This window comes from Lolium perenne, chromosome 6 (assembly GCF_019359855.2).
Source record: "Lolium perenne isolate Kyuss_39 chromosome 6, Kyuss_2.0, whole genome shotgun sequence".
Taxonomy (NCBI): Eukaryota; Viridiplantae; Streptophyta; class Magnoliopsida; order Poales; family Poaceae; genus Lolium; species Lolium perenne.
This window is the reverse complement of record NC_067249.2, coordinates 25172860-25178051: the sequence shown is the minus strand read 5'-3', so window position 1 is coordinate 25178051 and position 5192 is coordinate 25172860. Positions and strand designations below refer to the sequence as shown.

Below are 5192 nucleotides of genomic sequence, written 5' to 3'. Positions count from 1 at the left end.
ACCGGAGAGGCTGCCACGCGTCCACGCCTCGCTTCGTGCCGACGCGTTGCCGGCCCAGGTCCTTCGGCCCAGACGCCGCCGCCCGCTCCGCGGCCGTTGGAGGCGCACCCTTTCTTGTGCCGACGGCATAGCCGTCGGCACAGCCCCCGCCATTTGGCACGTCCAGGGGCTGTGCCGACGGCTATGCCCTCGGCACAGGCCTTAACATTTGGTTTCCCCCTGCATTTCCTGGCCCAAAGACAAAGACGCACAGCATATATAGCGATAATATACATTCAAATGCATCACAAATGTTGCACAGCACATAATCATCATCAAATATAGCAACAACATCATCGTGATACAAATATGTGTCATGTAGCACACATAATCATCATACATCGTCGACACATGGCACACACGATCGACGCACACCCGCTAGACACCTAGCTAAGGGAAACTAAGATCGGGGGTCCGACTCGTAAATTCAGGCGTCCGGCCTTTGTCGAGGTAGACCGAAGTAGAACCATGGCCTGAACCATCGCCAGCAGGTGAAAACCCCGAAGCACCGGGAGAATGGCGGCCGGGGTGCATCGGTGTGCCCTCGCGCGACGAACCAGGAGAGGGTCGGTTCCGCGAACTTCCCGTGCCCTACATGTTTGACAAGAGTTAGCATCTTACACATGGGAAAGGAAAGCGGTGAGAACTGGTTAGGCACAGGACTTACCGGAGTCCGTGCGTAGTATGTGGCCGCGAAAGCTTCCCTCGATGGGCACACTGGAGTCGGCCCCGGCCTAGGTGGCTCCTCTTAGGAAGTGCGATCCTCTCTCGTCTGGAAGAACGTCCTGACCGCTTTGCAAGATAGTTTAGATGTCAAGCGCCGCAGATATAAAAAAAGGGGAGGTGGGACTTGTCATGTCTTCGAACCATAAAAGATTGGAACTTACACGACTCGTCGCCTCCTGGTACTCTTCCCAAGCCGCTCTCTTGAGGTCCCACTCTGCTACAACCGTCAAATAGTTCTCATAAGCGGCCGCGTAGGCGGCCTCAAAGTGAGCCTACAATTTCCAAGAAAAGGAGTCATGTCACTTTAGCCATTCAGGGATGAATGTTGGAAAGAAGATGGAAATGAGAAAACTTACATCCGTACGACGGTGTCGAGGAGGCGCGACCGGTGGGTCGCCGGCGGTGAGGGTAGACCTGATCTGCGTGAGGGTCCTCTGCGGCTTGATCACCCCACTAAGAAGCTTCGTGCGGCCATGCTCCGCGCCGCTCCCCGCCACCATAATCGCCGTCAAGTCGGTCTCCTGCTCAATAGGATCATCCACCTCCGGATGAAGACCCTTGAACACCGAGCGTACTTGTCCAACTCCTCTTCGGCAAAGCCGTAGTACTCGGGCAGCGAGGGCCGAGGCTGGCTCGGATCGGGCTGCTTCACTTCATCTTCTCGCCACCCTCCCACCTCGGTGAGAGGCTCCCGAGTTCCGCCTCCTGCACAACAAGATAAATGTTATGTGTATCAAGTAGTAATATGAGGGGAAATAAATGCAAGTTGTTCCATGTATATATGTACCTTGTGCTTCTGTAGCGCTCGGTCTGCGGCTTCCGCACCGTGTGTTCCTCCAAAGGCCCCGGTTTGCCTTGTTGCGCGCGCTCTTGGCGTTGAAGTCGGCGTCTTCGCCAACCCACCTCGCTACCAAGGCCTCAAATGCGTCTTCCTTATTCTCGCACCATAGGGGCATAACACGAAAAACCAAAACTCATTTGAAGAACACATAATGCAATCCCAACTATGCAGCAACATAGAGTCTCATTGAATATTTACTTACCTTGAAGTAATCTTCCTTTGTCATCCGAGGATCGTCCACGATATTGTCAGCTTTCTTGACCCTCGTGCCTGCTCAGCCTTGAAGTGCCCGATGCGGTATGCTTCGATTGTACCCACCGTTGCCTTGTCAACCTCTCGACAAGCCCTAGTCAGTACCGCCTTCCCTAGCTCAACCATATCATCAGGCACCTTATAATGGGTCTGCAATCATGCATAAGAATAATTGTGAGAGAGACATGAGTTAGCATAGTGTGGTCATCAACTATGAAGTAAACTCGAGAAGCATGCTTTACCCAAAACTTGGTGTACACGGCGTCGAAAGGCTGTCCCAAAGCCCGGGCAAGGAGCTGCCTCATAGTCCGCCCAAGTCTCGGCTAGCTTCTTCTCGCCGCCGGGACCGGAGTGTAAAAGCCCGGCCGCATCGCCTAATAAGAGCTCCAATCATGCTCGACGGCTGGCGAACCCCTTGTCATATGTCCAATTGCTGCACAATAATCAAAACATTAGTATGCCAATCAGTTATGCACAATAATGAAAACATTAGTACATAGCAAAATGAATCTAAATGTTCAAAATTAAACTTACTCTTTTTCGTTCGGGATGATGAGGGCTTTCGCATCCTGGCTAGTAGGCTCCCTCCTCTCATCAGGGACTTGCGCTTCACCACGAATGCGCAACTTCTTCGGCGCCATCTCCCTCTCCGCCTCCTCGTCCTGCCCCTCCACCTCCATCTCCACCTCCATCTCCACCTCCATCTCCCCCTCAGTAGACTGTGTGTGAGCGGACTGGGAAGCCACGTCGCCAGAAGCAGAGGGTATGTCACCAAGGAAAGGTCCACCTCCACCTCGTCCTCGTCCTCCACCTCCACCTCGTCCTCGTCCTCCACCTCCGCCTCCGCCTCGTCCTCCTGCTCGTCCTCCACCTCCACCTCGTCCTCCACCTCCACCACGTCCTCCACCTCCACCTACACCTCCACCTCCAACTCCACCCGTGTCATCGTCCGCGTAACGCGAGCTGGCACGCGTTGGTCTTCCACTTCTAGTGGTCCCGGTGAACTTCTGTTGGCTCATACTCTTCAAAATGGAGTTCATGGATTGCTTGCTTCCGCTCATATTGATCAATCACCTGCATTGACAAAGAGTAAACAAGTAAGCATTCATGCCTTAATAAAATGTAGACAATAAGCAAAAAATAGATACTAAGCATAAGAAGCATATTGAAAAATAGATACTAAGCATAAGAAGCATATTGAAAAATAGATACTAAGCATAAGAAGCATATTGAAAAATAGATACTAAGCATAAGAAGCATATTGAAAAATAAATACTAAGTATAAGAAGCATATGGAAAAATAGATACTAAGCATAAAGGCATAAAGGACCCTCACCTCGAATCATCACTATCATAATGAGGCATTGGGTTCTCATAACGAGGCATTGGGTTCTCATTTTCACTATCACTATCAGTATCATGTGAGTAATGAGGTTGGGTGGGAATGTCCGGTGGAGTCTCATCATTGAACCCATTGCCCTCATGTAACTTGGTGAGCATTTGTATGTCCTTTAGGTCCACCACTGTTTCACCATGAAGATGTGCCTCGTTCTCGAGGTCCTCAAGACCAATTTCTATTTCGAAATCCCCAAAGTTCTCTTGCTCTTGATAAAAAATTCCCTCGTATGTTACAGGGGTCAATGTTGTTGTAATCCTCGTCGGAGGGCATGGGTAGCTTACCATGTGGTGATACCTTGAACACGACTTCCCAGCCTTTGAGGTACTCCTTTTGACATGGGTAGGGCAAATAATAAACTTGCTTGGCTTGGTGAGCCACAACAAAGACATCGGCTCCGCTATAGCAGGTTGAAGGCCTAACTTCCACTAACCCAATGGAAGGAGTGCTTCTCATTCCAACTTGTGGGTCGAACCGGTGGCATTTGAACACAACGAGATTGAGTTGTATGTTTGTCCTATTGAATGTCGGCTCGTATACATTCTCTAACCTTCCGTAGTATTCTATGTCATCGGATCCTTTGGTGAAGACCCCAGTATTTATAGTTTTTGGGTTAGGCCGATTCTTCGGTGATACTGCGTATGGAAGCGATACCCATTCACATCGTACTTCTCATACATTGAGATTCTACGGTTGCAACCCTGGGAAACACATCTCAGCTCATCCGTCATCTCAACGTTGGGATCACCTCCCTACAAATTTAGTTCAAATTGTTTCTTTGCATTAGTTACGTGTAATAAGAGGGACAAGTCACGGATTGCAAAAGTATTGGATAAAAGGGACTTGTTAGAAATTACTTTTTCGTAGAACCAATCCAGGAATTTTTTCTTTCGGGACGACTCTCTTTCAAAAGAATCTCCATCTCCGCATCGGAGGGATCCGTCGATCTCGTCCAATATTCATCCTTGTATTGGCTAAAAGGAAGAAAAAAACGTATTAGACCAAAATCGAGTTACTAATAGCAAAGTAATTTGTTCACCATTTTACCTTATGAATTTGAGCACTTCTTGCATGTTCGTAACCACATAAAACATTATGCAATCTTTCTCTTCCTTTGTCAAGATGCCCTTTTTAGAGGCACCAGCCTTGCCACCGTGACATTTGAAGAGGAGGAGCTTGGGGTCATGCTTGGGCTCGTCGATATTGTACCGAGATATCGGGTTATGCATAGTGGGAACATCATCCGCATAGTACGTTGTCGTGGCGTCTGCCATCTCCCGGAGGATAGTTGCCTCAGCTATGCATGCTTCAATCTTATTTTTGTTGCCACATTTGTTTCGAATATACTTGAACTCTCTCTCAATGCAAAGCGCCAACGATCTTGCACCGGTCCACCCAAGAGTGCCTCGTTCGCAAGATGCACAATGAGATGTAACATCGGAGTAAAGAAACCTGGTGGAAAGATCATCTCTAACTTGCATAACAACTCCGGCACTTGATCATGCAACTTCGCAATCACCGACTCACATATACGCTTAGCACGGACCGTGCGGAAGAAATGGCTCAACTCCGCAAGCACTCGAGACATGCTCGGGGAGATACCCTCGAACCATCACCGGCATCGCCGCTCAATCCATATATGATAGTCGTGACTCTTGAGCCCGTTTACTTTTTCTGTTGTAAGATTGACTCCCTTACTCATATTCGAACAATAGCCATACGGGAACATAACGGCGTATTTCAGCCACATCATTGCCTCCTTCTTACGGAGATTATCAAGCACGTAGTTGGCATGCGGCTTGACCCAATTTTTTCTATTGCCCTCGGGAGGATGCATGTGTAGTCTTTGCCTGTCACACGATTCTCAACATCGACTCTAGCCTTGACATTATCCTTTGTCTTGTCGGGGAATGTTCGGGACGGTGTTAAAAACGGACT

The 5192-nt window shown here is 49.1% G+C and overlaps 1 long non-coding RNA gene across 1 annotated transcript; it reads right to left on the bottom strand.

Moving 5' to 3' along the window:
* Positions 1 to 305: 305 nt before the first annotated feature.
* On the bottom strand, positions 306 to 795 carry LOC139831871 (uncharacterized). The gene is made up of 2 exons (XR_011746171.1): positions 707 to 795; positions 306 to 630 (listed from the first exon to the last, which is right to left on the bottom strand). It is a non-coding gene; the product is annotated as an uncharacterized lncRNA (long non-coding RNA).
* Positions 796 to 5192: the final 4397 nt, after the last annotated feature.